Source organism: Onychomys torridus, chromosome 10 (assembly GCF_903995425.1).
Source record: "Onychomys torridus chromosome 10, mOncTor1.1, whole genome shotgun sequence".
Taxonomy (NCBI): Eukaryota; Metazoa; Chordata; class Mammalia; order Rodentia; family Cricetidae; genus Onychomys; species Onychomys torridus.
The window spans coordinates 60290564-60309668 of NC_050452.1; the positions used below are offsets into that span (position 1 = coordinate 60290564).

Consider the following 19105-nt stretch of genomic DNA (forward strand, 5'->3'; position numbering starts at 1 on the left):
TACTCTACACATTTGAACTATTCTTCTCTTTGAGTGATTTTCTTCTATGTACCATTATTAGATAAGTTTTACTTAATCACAAAAAGTGTCAAGTGTTAGTAAGCATTCTAGTCATTCCAATAGTGCCATCCTATCCATTCTTTCCATTAACCACACCAGAAGCATCACCACTCCAATGAAAGTGCATCATAGAATCCCCAACAGACAATGATAGAGCTTGGTTTCAAACTCAGTTCTTTCTGAATCTAAATGTGGCCCACCTTTAATATCTCAGGGTGGATCACTTTGAGCCATAGTTTTATCTCAGCCTGATGGAAGGTACTGAAAGTTAAAAACACATTTCCTTTATTTTACCATCTCTACCAGTTGCAAATAATAGCCCTAAGCCTGCTTGTCTAGGCAGTCTTTGGGGAATGGCTTATATATTTTTTTTTGCTATCTCATATCAAATGCAACAGACACTGAAAGAAGCCAAGCTGTCAGTGTTCCCTGGGGACCCTGTGTTTACAAGCTAGTAACAGCTTTGACTTTGCATATGTATGCTTTAAGAAAATCCCTGTCAGGTGAAATCTAGCCAGTGTTTTTCTGTAATAGGAATCTTTATAAGAATTTCAACTAGAGTAAATTCCCATTCAGGGACATGGCTTTCCATCAGGTACCTGATATTTGACAAAGTTGGACTAGTTGGATGAAAGTCTTACCAAAATTGTGTTTGAATGGTAAATATTCTGTAAGTCATAAAATCCTTCAAAATATGAAATATCTGACTTTTCTGGGAATTAACATATTAGTCTAGTTGTTACTATGATCGTCCTTTCTAAAGATCTTGAAAAGTAGTAAAAATGTCTAATTTTGTGGAAACTAACGGAAAGAACAGTGCTTCTTACCCAAGACCCAGATGAAGAGAATAGTACAAAGACACACAATTAAAATTGAGTGTAATATATATGTATATGTATATATATATACATTATATACACACATGTATAATATATGCATACATGTGTATAATGTATATATCCATGTATGTATATAATGAATATGTCTATCTTACAAAACAAAATATTTGATAAAATAATTTTACTGAAGTTATGGTAGGATTTCTACTGTAATCTATTTGTGTGGTTTTAATAAAAACACTTGAAAATGGCTACTTTGTAAACAACTAAAATTTATTTATTCACAGCCCTAGACACTGGGAAGTATAAAATGGAGATACAGGTAGATTTTATGTTTGGTGAGGGCTGATTTCAGCCTGAACATGTATCCCTTTGAGTAAAGATGTGTCCTCTGCTAGAAAAGGACAAGAAAGAAAATGAACAATGTGCTAGCTCACTTTTGACATCTTAGTCGCAAACATGAGGGTTCCACCCCCTACTTCCTAATGTCTCCCTAAAAATAATATGGTGGTGATTAAATTTTACTGTAGGAACTTTGAAAAATGCATTCAAACCATAACAAGTTAATATTTTGTTTTTAATATACAACTATTACACGATATTGAATCACTCTGTCTCTTTCTTTCTCTTTCCAAGCCTGTGTGTGCACACTACACACACACACACACACACACACACACACACACATACACACACACACACTTCTATGAAATTCTTTTCTTTCTGGGTAAATGTCAGCTTCATTGAAATGCTGGAGGCCAATGGGGGTGCTCCTCAATGTTATGATAATAGCTGTCCCACTAAGCTAAAGTGTTGCAAGTGTAGCTTGTGTCTCACTTTTGAAGTTGGCCAGACATAAAAACAGGCTGTGATCCCTTTGTGTTCCTCTTGTTTCTTGCCCTGAAAGTTGCTGCTTTGGTTATGCTTTGTGGCAAAATAAGATTCCTAAGCTCTTAAATTCCAGGAATTTCATTTCTGTAGGCTCTTTGGGCTTTTGTTTTGATGTTTTAAAGATTAAGCTAGACTACAAGAAGAATTTTTACACAAGGAAGACATATGCATTTCCAATGACTAAAAAAGATTTATGATTAAACATTTTTTATTTAGCAAACCATGCAAATTATATTCTAGAGTGCAGATTGCCTTTACTTTTAATAAAAAGAGTTGACTCCAGATCTGAGAGGCCAAATGTCTAATAATCACTTCTTACAGCCCTTGACTTAGTCAAATTTGATGTGCTGATCAACAGCATGTGAGCCTTTAATATCAGAGGAGGTATTTTATCTTTTGAAGAAATAGTAACTACCTGTCTGGGTGATGCCCAGAAAATGAAAGGCCTAGGATTTGCATCTAGTGCTTACATCAAAAGAATACCTAGGTATAATAGGATCATCAAACATACCTTTATGAACAACATGGTCAATTATTTTGTATCAGATATTCAACTATCCTTAGCCTAAGCTCTGATAAAAATCATAAGTATAAAAAAATTCAGCCAAACAATCTGTGCTTTTAATACTTTTAATTTTATCTATTTTGAATATAGATATTTTTAAATTTGGTATACAAATATCATCTAGTTAAAACTGGATTATGGATGTTTTCTTAGTACCATGAATATATTACCCATATCATAGGCTTCAAAGTATTATTAATGTATATCATTTGTATTCTGAAGGACTTTTATATAAGTGTTCACTACCAAGGTTAATAACAGCAACATGAACAGCTATGAGGAGAAGATTATGTGAAATAACAAGCAAACTACAAGTGGGTTTAAATCATCACATGTAAATGTGACAGAGAAAATATAATGATTTGAAATGAAATGAGTTTTTGATAGGAAATTTTTAATATAAAATTTTTGATGATTTTATTACAACGTGGAAAATAAAGATAAGATTTAATGCATAATCATATATTTGAACTTTAAGAGAAAATTGTGATATCCTTGGCTCCAAAATACTTTATTGTCTCCTTATTACTCACCATCATGACCAAATTATTTGGAGGAAGTACAGCTTTCCTTTGACATAAGCTTATGTTTCCAGCTCTCCGTTTTATTCTTACATTCCTGTAAAGTTGGGCATGCATCATAAGTCCTCACCTACTTTCCCTTACTCTCCTACTGTGTGTCCACATGGAGAAGCCATTAATGTCTGCCTTTGCAAAGGTCTTTTCTATTAAAAATTTAAGTAGCAAGTGCTCTCTTTTAAAAGCCCCTGATGAGTGACTTCCTCCTGCTAGGAAATCACCCAGGTGTGTCATTTATTTGTCCCTAAATGTTCTTATCTCATGGTACCATTAAAAGTAGCCAATTTCATTTAAGTGTCCCTGTGATCTGCTTCTCTGTGTGACTCTTGAACAATAGAAGTTTATTGAACACTTATCTAGAGCCTGTTCTATGTGGGTGCTAGAACTTAAACCTGAATGGAATGGTTATCACCAACAGCAATTCAGCAATGTTTTTTGAAGGGCAGAATACTTCTGTAATTTGTGATAAGAAAAAAAGTTATCTTACAATAGTTTTATATGTGCAGGATGAGAAAATGTAATTCAAAACACATAGGAGATTTTAATTAAGATAGTGATTCATGATAAACTACTTTTCAGGTAACACTTGCATTTCATACAAATAGATAATAAAAAATTGAGTGCCGAGCAAATATATCATGTCATCACAAAGTTCAACACCACAGACATCAGAAAAGGATCTCAAGAGTCCCACGTGTTTGTGATATTTTACCAAAGTGGGTACTGGAATGGAACACAGCTTCAGTGGTGGGCAGGTAATGATGACTCAGGAGAAATGATGGGCACAACATAAGAGAATGTGAAGTCAGAGAAAAAAAAATGTCTCAATGAGGAATTTAACTTTACTAGCTAATTTATGGTCTCGAGCAAAGTATTTGGCTTCTTTAAGTCTATAATTTCTCTGTATGCCAGGCTGGACTCGAACTCACAGAGATCTACCTGCCTCTGCCTCCTGAGTACTGGGATTAAAGATGTGCGCCACCACTGCCTGGCTTTTCCAGGATGGGTCTCTTTACTGCACTCATCCTACCCTTCACAAAGAAAAGAAAGATTTTGTTAGATTCCTCCTTAGTAAAAAGGAGACCAAATCTATTGTACTTCTGTATTAGTGCCTTTTCCACTAATGTGATTTTAAAAATGCTCAAAAGCGACTTAAGGAATATTCTCAGAGTGTTAGCATCCATAATTTGGGAGAAGGAATGACAGCGAGCAGCAGAAGCGAGAAGTTGGCTGATATCATTTTATCTACACACAGGAAACACAACAAGACATCCTCAAAACACATCCCCAATGATGGCACTTTCTCTGGTTAGCCTCAACTTCTAAAGATACCATAACTCTCTGCTATGGACAGTGCCACCAACTAGAAACCAAGTGCTCAATACATGAGCCTATGGGGATAATTCTTATTAAAGCTACAACTTTACAGAGCAAGTATGGGAATCTGATGAGATTTCATGAACAAAGAATTCAACACACTGAGTTATGTGCGCCACCATCATGATAATTGTGAGAAAGTGGATGAGCTGGAGAGAAGGGTAAATAAGAGATATAAGAATGATTCTTATAACTATGTAACTATGTTGTAAGGTTTTTATTTGCTCTCTGATATTTATTCCAAGGACAGGCAGGATGTTTATTAATGGCTAAGTAAAACTGACCATCTGTGATTTTTAACTCCAATTTCATCTATCAGTTAAAGAAGGTACAATCATACCCTTCCCTCTTCACAGGATGTGAGAGATTTACTGCCTCCAATAGAGAGAAATAATTTACTACCTGGCTTTGTATGGTAGACATGATTTTGTTTTTATTTCAACAAGAGTGTTGGAGGCTATAGATGAAGATAGAATGTACATCAGGGTCAGACAGGGTTTTATTTTTTACTTTTTAACTTATCCTTATCTCAGCCCCAACCAGTAGGTATTAATAATCTTGCTTATCAGACAAGAAAAGGGAGGTTTAGATATAAAATAATGTTCCTTAAGGTCACCTGGGTAAAAATTGTCAAATACAGAATTCCAGTTTCATGTTTTAGACTCCAAATCCCATATTTTTGCTAACTCTACCAGTTTTGAAAGATTAGTGCTCGAAAATCAACTGATGATAGGACTGGATGCAAGTTCTGGGACAGGAAACAAGACTCATTCACCTGGTTCTACATCCAGTAGAGCTGATTGTGATGATGATGGGTATCTTCTCTGCATACTCTCCTGAAAGCTAATTAGAGTTGTCATACAGTGCTTATAGACTAGAGTTCACAGTGGCTCAGATTGGTTTTCACATGCCCTTTTTCTCACAGTAGACAACTAGGCGTGGAAGACATATCTTCTTCTTATGAGTTGTTTATGTTTTCATATCCTATTCAACTTTGGACTCTCTCTTTGTCCTCTCATGTGGATATTCTATTCTACCACAGGTAATATCTTACTATGAACTATTAGGTGATAATCTTCTTGTGATCTGCTAAGAGATGTTCCTCCTTGTTGATAGAAGAGACTAGTATTAGGAAGAGAAGGGAGAGTTTCACTTACAGCTTCTGTTTCTCCTAACGTTAAGTAATTAGCATGAAATGTAAGAACTGCTTATGGCTGTGGAAAGTGCAACACACGAATGCATGCTATTAAATATGTTAATTTGTAAGCTTTGGGGATTGTAATACTGGTTTTATGTAGTTCACTCTTCATACCTTTGTGATTCTGGGACATGTTGCATTTACAATGAAAAATAAAAAAAAGAAGAACAGAAAAGAAACAAGAAAGTGAAAATCTGAGAAACCTTGATGTTTGTGATGCTGGATAAATTAAACATTTTACTTTCTTCCCTACACAAAATAAACATGAAGAATACAAGCCATTTGATTCTTTCAAGGGCATGACTGTTTCAGTGGCTATCATCCTCTGAGAACTGACTATGTAATGGATAACATCTTTCTGTAGGAGAAATCCATGACATGGTATTTTTTATTGTTATGGGGGTGGCAGACAAAAAATGATAGAGGAGCAATTAGCAACCACAGTGTACATTTCCTTGGTGCTGTCTGGGTGCTGATTCATATGTCATTACTATGTGGCATCGAGGAACCTCACATTATTTTTGTATTTTTAAAACATTTTATTCTTAAATTTTTTTCTTTATTTTTGAGAATTTCATACACACATATGTATGGATATATATATATATACACCCACAAAAATATATGCTGAATACAATACCTATCTAACCCATTTCCCCCCTCCAGCTACCCCCTAACTCCTCTAACATGTCTCCATCACAATTTGTGTCCTTTTATATTGCTGAGTACAGTTAGTGATACCCATATGTATTTGGGTGTGGAGGCAGCCACTGGACAATGAGGAAACAATCAGTGGCCACACTCTCCTAAAAAAAAAAAAAAAAAAAAAAAAAAAAAAAAAAGGTATTTCCTCCCTTCCTGGTAGGGTTAACTTCCAGTGCTTTCTCAATAAAAGGTATGATCTGGAGGTCATCTATCCTATCTATGGCAGAATTTTGATTGGATGGATTCTTTGAAGATTTTGTGCAGGTATACACAGGTGCTTTGAGTTCATGGGTATGACATTCATGTCATGTCCAGAAGATAGCATTTTATGGGATTCCTCTCCCCACTCACACTGTTACATTATTTTCACCTCTTCTTCTGTGATGTTCATCAGACTTGGGGAAGTAGGATTTGGATGCTCCACTTAGGGCTGAATAAAGAATGAAAGCTTGGTTCATTTGAAAAACAGGTGAGAGGAAGATCCTCAGCCTTGGTGAGCACCCCTCGTACTCAACGCTGTTTCATTCCTGTCTAAGCAACAAAGTAGCTAGTAATATGCTAATAATGTCATATAAGAATTAGAGGTTGGAGAGTAAATAAATGCCTGCCCTAAGATAAAGCATAAAATTAATCAGTGATTGAGAAGAGGGAGGAGGAGGAAGAGGAGAAGGTGGACAAGGACAGGAGATGAAAGCACTGACTAAGAGATACACATCCTTGAGGCAGTTCCCATATCTGGGCATCTGGGTTCCAACAGTGGATGCTCATTTAAGGTAAAATTAAACAGATGTGTGAACTTGAATCTTGCGATTGATTCTAGGGAATACTGATATGTGTGTGGACTTGACTCAAAAGATTTTAAGGCTACTTGTGTTATCCTCAAAGCCTGGCTTTGTATCAAAAACTTGTAATTTCAATTAAAATTTTGATGTATTTTTAAATTGCTTCACTGACGTTTCTAAGACTATCATTATTGCTTGAATATGTTTAGCATATAAACAGGTGCTGATATATGGAGAAATGTTAGAAGCACGATATCCTCTTTCCATTAGAAGGTGTTGTAGAAATCACATCGAGAGAACTTCCATTGTTAGTTTAAAAACTATCCATTTTACATCGTATCCATGTATTTTTAAAAGATAATGACACAGTAGCTAAGAATACTTCCTGGGGAAAAAACACAATTAAATATAATAATGGTTTACTCACAGCATGTCAAATCTCCAAAAAGGGAGTTAAGAACAAAAAAGAAAACAACTCTAAAATCATGTCAACAATCTCTTTTAAAAGTCTAAATGAATTGTACATAAATAGACAAGCAAACCTATTCATGTGTTCTTTTTAGAACTAGATAAGATGGAAATGAAATATTATTCAACTACATTAGCTTTCTAACAAACTTACAAGGGGAATATTAAAGATAATTCATCAAAATAAAATTTGTTTGCTCAACTAAGTATAGTCAACAATTTTTAAATGAATCTTGGCTATTTTTAATATTTTTACAAGGTTAAAATAAATGTAAGGCCATGTTCATAAATCATTAAGAGACTAGAAGTCTTTTACATTTAAATTCTGCATTAATCGCTACCCACCAGAGCAAGAAGTTCCTCTGACCAAGGATGAGAACAGCACAAATCCATGGATATAAACATACATTCTTAAAAACAATTTCATAACATGACTGTTTAGCAAAACAACATTATTAGGTTCTCCCTTAGTGCTTAAGCCTCTCTTAGCCATGGGATTCACCCAAGTTTACTGCACCAAATCTGCATTCCCTCCTGAGGACCAGACCTATGATCCAGTCAAGAGAGTGGAGAGTTTCCACACAAATAGTCTTGCTGCTATTGAACCAGTGGACATATTTTGCCCAGAAAGTTAAGATTGTAGCATGAAGTGTCCAGAATTAGGTAATATTATTGATGTCTCTTCTCCCCCACCAGCTTAGATAGCAGATTCCAGCACTGTGAATGTTGGCCAGCAAGAAGACAGTACCTTGTTCAGTTCAAAATTGATTTCTCTGTAACTTAGGTGTATGGTGTCTTCATCTAGCTAAGGTAAGCACCCAAATCCTGTATATGTTGATTGTCCTTTTTCCAAGACCTTTCATTCTTGCCTGGCTATAAATATATATATATATATATATATATATATATATATATATATATATATATATATATATTATTAGTGTACAAGCTGGTTATATTTTATAAGGAATCTTTGTATATTCTTAATGTTGGTTAAACAACCTCTTACCACCAATTTCTTCAATCCCTTGATCCCAAACAAGCCTACACTTTTTGTCACCTATAACCACTATCTCCATTCTTTCATCACATGTATTCTACAGTTTAGGGTACTGAGCATAAGTGGTTCTAAATGCTCAGCAGCAGATGAAACAGGTATATCAACTGTTCCCACTCAATACATACACACTACTCAAATGATCATTGAGGAAGATGGGACAGAAAAAAAATGAAAGGGAAAGAGGATGAGGAGGAAGGGTTGTGAAAGGCTGTCTTCTGGATATAAAATGACTGTCACACAAGTGAGCCTGCTGTGCCTGTGGTTGACTACATAAGACCCGTGCAAAATCAAGCCAGTTAAATATTCCCTCAGGGAGGGAGGAGGAGCTCCTGATGCCCTGCCCTTAACTAGGAGCTATTGGTAGTAGATGGATGCCGAGAGAGGAAGAAGTCCTTTTCTTTAGAGAGGTGATCATTGGGAGCTTGCTCATACCTTAGTGAATGTTCATATAATGGGTAGCCCTAACTGGACTTAGTGGGTTATTAAAAATACAGGACAAGAATTCGGGAGGGGAATTTACTAGGGGATAAGGCTGGTATTGGAGAGAAGCAGTGGATATGAGGGTAAGATATGACCAATGACCAAGAATGTATACATACATTTATCGAAACTTAAATTAATTTTAATTTGAAAAAGAAGTTTAATGTGACAACAAACACCCAAAATGGACCTCCATAATTTATTTTGAATTAGTAGGTACTATGAAAGATTTATTGGATAGATCTATACTGCAAACTATTTGAAAATAGTACAGAGTTTTCTCCCATTTAAATCTTACTCACTTTGTTTTCCTGATAATTCAGTATCTATAACTAGCAATGGAATGATCAGTTTTCTATATGTTAATTCTCCAAGTAAGGTATATTATAATATGCATGGAATGAAACTTACTGCTTTAAATGATTTCTTCATGGTCTAGGGAATGTTTATAATCCAAGGCCAATTTGATTGCAAAGAACACAGTGTCACAGAGTGTTTGTAACTGTGCTCAGAACTGAAGTAGCTAAAAATCAGAAGAAGACATTCTCATTGTAGATGTCACTACAGATGTCTTTCAAAGGTTAATTTCTTTCAGGAGGGTAGTTCTACATTAAATGACTTTGATGTTTGCAGCACAATTCTGTATGTGCTTATCTCCCCTATCTTTTAATAGTTACAGAAAGAATATGGGTGCAGTATTTGGGGGTTAATTATCTTGTAAGTTTTATATCTGTAAACTTGACCATTCTTTACATTGTCCCTAGGGTGAAAACAAAACAAAACAAAAACAAAAACAACATATGCTCTTCCTTAAAAACATAAGAAAAATGTTTTTCTAATTTACCCTTAAGGATAAAGCTATCCAAAGAATTTTGCTGCTGATACTGCCATAACTAGATACTGTAAACAGTGGTTTCATCAGTACAGTTTAATAGTGTCAGAGTTCTAGAGGCCAGATATCTGGAACCAAGTTTCCTCAGTATTGGTTTGTTTTGAGCACTGCCAGCAGATGTGCCTTGTTTTTCACCTCGTTTCTAGTGGTCAGATGGCCATCTTTTACCATCCTTGCTTAGACGTGTGGCTCCAATAGGCCTTCACTGTCACCTGTTGTTTTGCAGGTATGTGTGTGTTCAGCCCCTCCCCTTTCTTTTCCTCCTCCTCCTTTTTCTCCTTCATCTTTAAAGTAAGACAACAATTATGCTGGTTTGGCTCACTCTGATAACCTCATTTGAACTTAACATCATTTTAAAGATCATATCTCAAAATAAGCCCACACTCTGAAATTATATATGTTAAACTCCAATATACTTTTGCATGGGGAAGATATAATTCAACCCATAACAACCTTAAAAGTGTAGAATCTCAGGGCACTATCAAAAGAATAGTGTCACCTTAATGCCAGACACTTAATATTATCTTATTTAGTCATTGCGACAACCTAGTAAGATCAGTAAATGATGTTATGGAATTGAGAAAGATCACATCATTAATGCAAAGTTACTGGTAAATATTGGGTCCAGTATTCAGGCCAGGATGAAAAAAATCTGTACTGTACTTTTACAAAAAAGTAGTTTATATGATTTTCCATAGAATATAATTCCATATGATAATTTACTACTGTGTCTTCCATCCCTAAATATCCCAAATGGTGTAAGGCACAGATCCCATACTTAAAAGAAAAAGTTGGATAAGTAAGAATAAGAAGAGCTGTCTAACATACTTTCTCATCATTGAAGGAAATGATGCATTCTGGCTCTTGGACATTAATTATAACCTGTTTAGTATGTGGCCTTCCTATAAAATGAAAAATGTCATCGTGTGCGATCATTAGTTATTTTGAGATATGGCAAGAATGTTTTATTTACTGAAAGATGTTCAATCACTAGATTATACCAAAGAAAGTCAATACCACCCACTATATTTAAAATACAGATATGAGTGCAACAACATTTATGATAAGAGTGTATTTCTCAGCAGACATGAAGTATACACATGGTGCACAAACCTAGCCAAGTCATGAGAAGTCATGTGACACACCCAGGACCCAGGAACAAAACTCATGTTATGTTATATGCTCACTCCTAAAATTCAGTTCAAAAAAAAAAAATCAAAACAAGGGAAGACTTATTAGAGATGTTAGAAATGACTATGAAAACAAACAAAAAAATAAAATAATTTCTGGTCTGAGTTCTATTTTAATCAGAGCAATATTAAAATAAATTAATTGTATTGAAAAAATACAAGTAAATACCTGGTTGAGCAAATGCAAGAGGAATGGTTTGAAAGAGAGTATGAGGATATGAGGTGAGTGTGTGTGCATGTGTAGACATGCTTTGTAGAAGCCATGACTTGAAGAATAAATTAGTGAGGATGTGAGAACTCGTGATGTCTTGCTTGATATACTCCTTGTGATGGGTGTCAGGTGTTATTGCTGCTCCTGTACCGATGCACAGTCACTCAGATTTCTTCCCAATGGGAAGCCTCTTCTAAAAATGCCCAACAGCAAACACTTCTACTTTAGTCAGGATTCTCCAAAGAAAAAGAAATAAATGAAGATATATATGCTCCTATCATCTACATACATGTGTCCATATTATATAAGATGAGGAATATGCATAGATAGATAGATAGATAGATAGATAGATAGATAGATGATAGATAGATAGATAGATAGATAGATAGATAGATGATAGATAGATAGATACACACACACACACACACACTCACGCAGTCAGGCATGCATTCATGCATCTGTTTACTGAGAGGCCCTATAATCACCTAATGGTAAACTAAAGACTCTGGAATGCCAGTCGTGAATTTAGACTTAGTCTTCAGCGCTGAGAACCAGGAGAATCAAAGACAGAATATAGGATAAGATGGCCAAAGGAATATAAAAGACTATGGATACCTGACTTCCTGAAGTGTACTAGAACTCTCTCAACTATGCAATTATGGTAATGCTGCATTTACTTGGTGTATAAAATTATTCTCACTATTCCTATTGATAGTATTCAAAGAGGGTACCTTGGAAAATGGCTGTTTATTTACTGTGTCACCAGAGAAACACCTGAGTAGGAGCTAGGCCAGGAAAGCTTGAAATCAGACAAAAGGGAAGGAATGATTAAGAATGACTCAGCAGAGCCTGGTACATTCAGTTGAGGTCGGTCCAAGCCCCTCCCCCTGGCTCAAGGCTGTGCATGGTGTCCCACCATAGGTAATGAGCTCCAAAAAGCCAGCTCACGGACCAGGGATGGATCCTGATCCTACTGCCAGGGGCCTCTTAAACAGATCACGAAATATAACTGTCTAGCTTATGCAGAGGGCCTAGTCCAGTCCTATGGAGACTTCACAGGTGTTTTTCTAAAGTTCCTAAATTCTCCCCATGGGAGGTCTCACTTTTTCAGGGGATGGAATCTGGGGTAGGTTGGAGGTAGGAAGAGAAAAGAGAGGGATATCTGATTGGTATGTAAAATTTTTTTAAATTTTTTTAATAAAAAAAAGAATGACTCTTGCCAGGCAGTGGTGGCACATGCCTTTAATCCCAGCACTCTGGGAGACAGAGCCAGGTGGATCTCTGTGAGTTCAAGGACAGCCTGGGCTACCAAGTGAGTTCCAGGAAAGGCGCAAAGCTACACAGAGAAACCCTGTCTTGAAAAACTAAAAATTAATTAATTAAAAAAAAATTTTTTTAAATGAATGACTCAGATTTAGGACACAAAACTCATAGTTATAATATCAGTGTCAACTTGATGTGTGTCTGCAAGGTTCCTGTGATTTCTCACAAAATTTTATATATGATAAAATACTAAGGTTAATGAGTAATTGGCTTACTGACAAACAGGAGTACAATGGTTTTCCATCTAATTAAAATACACTTTCTTTCTGGTAAATATTATTGAATAGTGAAAAGGAGCTAAAGTTCCAGGCAGCTGGCTGGGGATTACTCCTGACTCTGGTGTCCCCACAGGAGTGATTCCTAGACTAGAAACTCTTTCATTACATAAATTAGCTGAGAAACATAAGGCTGGGAATTGCTGCTCTGGCTCTTTAGATCAGAGTTAATGTCCCTGAGCATTCCAATGCTAGTGCTTGCTTTGCCCACACTTTATGACCCTAGAGACATTTCCTGTGGGATCAGCTGCTGACAGGTCAATTTGTCCTTCCCAGTTTTAATCCTGGAAAAATATGTGTAACCAGGCCCTGAATAATCAGCCTTGAAGAATCCAGAATTAGGGGATGGGAGTGTCATTCATTTATAGAGCACTTTTCCCACCATGTTCAAGGCTCTTCTTTAGAGCTCTTTTTTTTCCCCCCAGAGAAAAAAACACAGAAGTGTCTAAGGGGTCTGATGGTGGTCCATACTAATCTGTAGGTTGTTGAGAACACAGCAAAGGCTCCTAGATTCATTACCTTGATAATAATTAAATGCATTTGCTAATCCATAGAATACCCTCATCTCACTTGTCTTTGCTGCTTCCTCAAAGGTTTATGCAAGTTGTTTAATGACATATTGCATGCACTATACTCTTAGATCAATCCCCAAAAATAGGCCTGTTGTATTCCTGCCAAAACAAATATCTTCAATGGCTCTTCCAGTTCAGCAGAACATCTCAACCTTGATCTTGAGTACAAACATTTCATAGTCTTACTCCTTTAACTCTTCTGTATATATCAGGCACTCAGTATAGTTCTGCTGGAAGAACAAAAATATAACATACAATATATATGATATGTAATAGCAGTAGCTGTATGTTGACTGAGCACTTAGAATATTTCAGGCAGTTTTCTGTATTTGTTTGCTTGATATTTGCCGTAGTTTCCTGAGATTATAATATTCCTAATTTGACCTGTAAGAAATTAAGCTGGAGAGATGTGGTCACTATTACTTCTTCAATTGCTAAGTGGAAAAACCATAGTTCTTGCCTGATATATAGCTATAAAGTTTACGTTTTTTAAAATTGTGTTAGTTTTAATTCCCACATAGTAGGAAGAAGCCTGCTTTTTCTTTTGCAAAACAAAATAATTAATGAAGCCACTGCCTTGACATTCATTTTACCTGGACAGCTCTGACCAGGTTACCAGAATCCAACTATTTCTTCCTTACCTTGGAGACCTGATTCATCCAAGCTACCTTTTTCTGAATAACTCAAGGGCATTTTTTCACTAATTCTTTTGGCTTCTAAAATACACCAGATGATAAAGTCTCAGAATTTGGTGCTTTATACTTTTTTCAACTCAATAATTGTGTGATGAATAAATAAAATAGCAGTGAGGGGCACTGAATTCTCCAGCACTATTTATTTACAAACACTCAAATGTTCTCCATAAAACATTTTGTTTTTCAATCTGATCTATATTAAGATGCAGTGGTTTAAGATGAGCATGAATTTAGCAGTGGTGACAAAGGGCATTTGCAGGGGAGACTATTAACATCTCTAACGGCTTTGGCTGCTAGAATCTAGAACAAGATGAACCAGGATGGTACCTCTAGGAACAGCATTGCATTTCCTATGCTGTCAGAACACAGGCCAGAATATAAATGGCTTGAGTATGTTTTCTTCCACAGAGGAGCTGTATGCCAGGTCTGGTTTCTTTGTATTATAACTGAGCAGAGACATCTGTGTCTATTTTGTAAGCTTTTTGAAAACTTTACTTTGGGAACAAGTCTATGGAGGAAACTTGTTCTTTTCATCTTTGAAGATTGTTAGTGCCCTGGTAACAATGTAGCTTCCAAATTATGACTGCAACATCTGCTCTGGGCTAGTCAAAAGAAAGAAAAAATAACACTGTGCATGCATCCTGCAGAAAACTTTTTAAGCCTTTCTGACTCCATTATTTAGAATGAACAAGCATATATTCTACCTCTTAATACAGGCATTTTCTTAAAACATAACATTGACATTTTGTAATATTAATACTATCTCTTTCTAATCTACTCAAGAGTACACATGGCTCTCATCATTAACCAAAAGAGAAAACGAGTATATGCCCATCCTATCTAATCTAATGGTGAGAGTGACAATAAAAATATATCAAGCCACAAATGAAGTATTTTCTATGTAGCATTTCATTTAAATAACACAAGCCCCATGTTGCTTAGGGTTCTAGATGGGATGTGAGGAAGTCAGTGCCAAGGTGTGGTTTTGCCAGTTAACTCTCACATATATTTCTCACTTCTTATTATCTGTGCTCTAGGATTATGAAAATACATTCATCTGGCTCTATTATGGGCCGCTTTATGGCTGATTTCAGCTCATGAAAAACATTAGAGGGAGATGACATGGTTGGAGGAAAGGAGGCGGTAACAATGTGCTTGTGACAATCTCAGCAGCGTCTCTAGCAGTAGTCTCCGTCTGTGGATTTTTCTCCTCCAGATACCAGTCTCTACTGGACTCCTGTGACACTGACTTCTTCATTGGCCCCTGTAGCCAAAGGAGAGATCATGACTTATGCTGTATAGCTGCCTATCTCCTCAGGAGTCACACTTCATCTTTGTCTTCAAACTATTAACCTTTCCTAGGCAATAAACTCTCTATACTTAAGCAGGTTTTTGCATCCTCTGCTGCAGTTGATACCCTTGCCTCAGGTCATGCAGACAGACGTTGAAAACTATCATTTTCATGCTTGTGCCTATCATTTCAAACCAATGTTTCTAGCCACTAAATTACCTTCCTATAACTTAAATTAAAAATGGTAATCAGTGTTTTGTTTTGTGTCTACATGTGTGAGATTTCCTAGTAAGTATCAGACTCATTTGGTGAGGTTTGATTGTAACTAAAGCCTTAAACTGTGCAGTGCAGTGCCAAGTCATTTGTTTTGATCATGGAAAATCAACAGTAGCTTTCCTGTTATGGAGGTTCAGCCTCAGCTCTAGAGTGTGATCTGACTCCCTATACCATCAGCACCACCTGGAAAGAAATATTTTAAAAATGTAGAATCCTGGAACTCATCAGAATGTCCCAAGATGATCCCAGGGGTGATTGGGATGGTGACTAAAGTCTAAAAATCACCGTACTAAAGAACTTGATTTGAGGGCTTAGAGTTTGAGACTCAGAAGTTGAGAATCTTTGTTGCTCTCACAGGATAAGCCAGCAACCACTTATATCTCCAATTCAGGGGACCCAGTACCATTTTTTTGTTTCTACAGGGAAAGCAACACATATGGTCCACATGCACATGTGCAATTATTCACACATACACATAAAATAACTATGAAGAAGTCTTTTTAATGCCTATTTTTTGAATGGCTAGAGAGAGGGTTCAGTGAATAAGAGTACTTGATACTCTTGCAGAGGATAGCAGTTCAGTTCTTGGCACCAACATCAAGCAGCACGCAGTAATTGCCTGTGAGTTCAGAACTAGGAAAATCTCACAGTGTCTTCTGGTACCTCTGAACAGCTACACACATGTGCATATGCCCACACAGAGATACATACATACATATACACATAAATCACAATAATAGAAAACCTTTAAAATTTTTCATTTGAATAAAAGTTAAAGAATCCTTGTAGTTTAAAGGATAATGATAATTGTTTATAAATCTTTGATCATTCAAATTTTCTGGTCACTGTGTTTCAGACCTTAGCTCAGTTAGATGTGTTCTAAATCTTCTTTATTAGCACAACTGTGGTATTAATTTCCACATAGAAAATGTTAGAACTTTCAATTGGTTTTAAAGGCTAGACAGTTGGAGCAAAGAGTGTTAGGCCAATTGCAAGGTAAGAGAAAACTTTCTCTGCTCTTTTCTTCAAAACTAGGCTATTCTAGGTGGTTTTAGTTTGCCTATACAAGCAGATTGTTGGCAGTATGTCAATTGTTGTGGAATGCTTCCTTCCCACTTCCTCATTTCTTTCCCTAATTTCAGCCCCTGAGGAACCTCATTAGGACTCCCACATTCTCCAAAATGAGGTATCATCACAACACCTGCCTTGATCCAATCCTCCTTTCACAGCATAGGCCATTTTCACAGTGAGTTCTTATGAAAGCAATGGATTTTAATTCAAACTAATGAGTGGATAACTAGTCACTTAAACACCCTTAGGAGAATTTCTTTTTCTTTTTTTTCTAATGAGATGGTTGTTAGCTCAATTATGTCTCTAATTTGTGAAATTTTACTGAATGTAATAAGGAGAATAGTGAACAAGTTCAGCAATACAGAGGCAACTAGATGATGGGGACATCTGTCCTCAGGACCACAATATTACCATCAACTCAATTCACTTTCTCTGGCAGTCAGAATTATCTTCCAGCAACCTTGATTTGTTGCTCTTACCCCATCTGTACAAGTGCTAATTGGAGTAGAGCAAAGTTTTCTTGTCTGAGTATATGAGCTGACTATAAGTCAACATTAACTGTAATGTTAAAGCTGTTTTATTCCCTTTAATGTTAATCATCCATTGCCTTGCAACAAATCATTCCACACTTAGTGTCTTAAAGCCACAAGCATTTATAATCTTACTGATTTAATGGATTAGCTGGGTGATTCAGGCTAAGTTGATTTCAACAGTTGATTCAATGCTTGACTGAGAGAAGGTCTACTGTCCAGTCTCCTCATGAGATTTCTAGAAGTTCTTTATGCTTCACCACATGAACTTTCCCATGAGTATGTGGGACAGCTAACTTCTCTTCAAGGATGCTGCAAATGAGGAAGCTATCTTCCTTCAGGGCATGCCTTCTTATAACCTACACTTATAACCAAAAGAAAAAACAAAGTTCAAACTATACTCAAGTCCAGGGAAATTAATCTCTACTTCTTTAGGAGTATAAGACATGTGTAGGCATATGTTTAAGCTACCATATATACCTAATAAGTCTGTGTGGAGAATACCATAACTTTCTATGGGGTTTTAATTTGGTGGCACATGTGTATGTGTCTCCATACAATGAGAGTACTGTAGGGAACTGTGGGGAGTCCCAGATCTTACTTTATTATTATTTTTTTTTAGCAATATCATCTTTAAAATGACCCTTTGGGCTTTATAGAGCTTTTTTTAGTTCACTTTTCTGAGAATTAGGAAGGTGGGTACCTATTCTTTATAGTTGTCAAGAATTGTGTGAAACTCTAATGGAAAAACAGATCTAAAGCAACTTGGGGATTCCCAGGCCAGTGTGCATCCCTGCTGGAACTGTTCCATTCTATCTTTTCTCCTTTTTGGATATGATTTACTTATCTCAGGATTAGAGCAATTCTGTATATTTTTGTTTTCTTTGTTGGACTAGTGGCTGAGCCTTTCATATTCAACAAGTAAAACTTGTCTTTTCAATGTTTTAAAAAATCACTTTCCATGTCTACATTTTTGTCTCTAAGAGCTGATTAATTCCTCCAAGAATTATACTTATGTATCCAATGCTATATCACCCAACAAACTAGAAAGAACACATTCTTGATAAGCCATGTACTTGATTTTTCTTTATTTATGGGTTGATTTTGACCAGTGCAACCATAAAGAAAACTGAGCTCATAACATCTATATTAGCATGTTGTTCTTAGATGAATTCAATGATTTCAAATGAATTCAATGATTTCAAACAGCAATAGAAGAAGGATAATTCTTAAAACTGTGTTCACAGCACCAAAGGCTCTGTGTATTCATTCTCTCCTCCTTGTATGTTTTGGTTGTGCAGGCAGGAGGGTCCTTTATTAGAAGCATTCAGGAGACTTTTCAATGTAAATGTTTGAAACATTCTCTGAGAATTTCGTGATAGCCTTACATTTTGTGTTCTTAGGTAGTTCCCATGAACAACAAAGTCTGAGAATTCCTTCTTCTTGGAAATGCCCTAGGGTTAATGGGTGTTGATAAAGATTCACACTGAAACAGCCTTTTGGTTCAATGAGTTCAGTTGTTGCAAGGGATGTATAATTTTTTTCTGACTAAAAAGAGGTAAAATCCTTTCAAGAAGGGGATGTGTCCCTGCGGTGCTGCCTTGCCCAAGAAGCTAACAAACATTGTGCTTGAATTCCTTCCTTTCTGAATTCCTTTTGTCATCTCTTCCTCCTTGACTCACTATAACTCACTCCCAAACTACTCCTCTCTGTAGTTAGAGTTTTGCTGCCTGGCCCAGTCAGGACAAATCTCTCTTACCCGCGAGTCCCACAGTC

At 36.2% G+C, this 19105-nt stretch overlaps 1 protein-coding gene across 3 annotated transcripts in view; it reads left to right on the forward strand.

The window, feature by feature from the left end:
• Kcnip4 (potassium voltage-gated channel interacting protein 4) overlaps positions 1-19105 on the forward strand; it is a 1106582-nt gene that overhangs the window by 547172 nt on the left and 540305 nt on the right. The gene's annotated exons all lie outside the window — the stretch shown is intronic.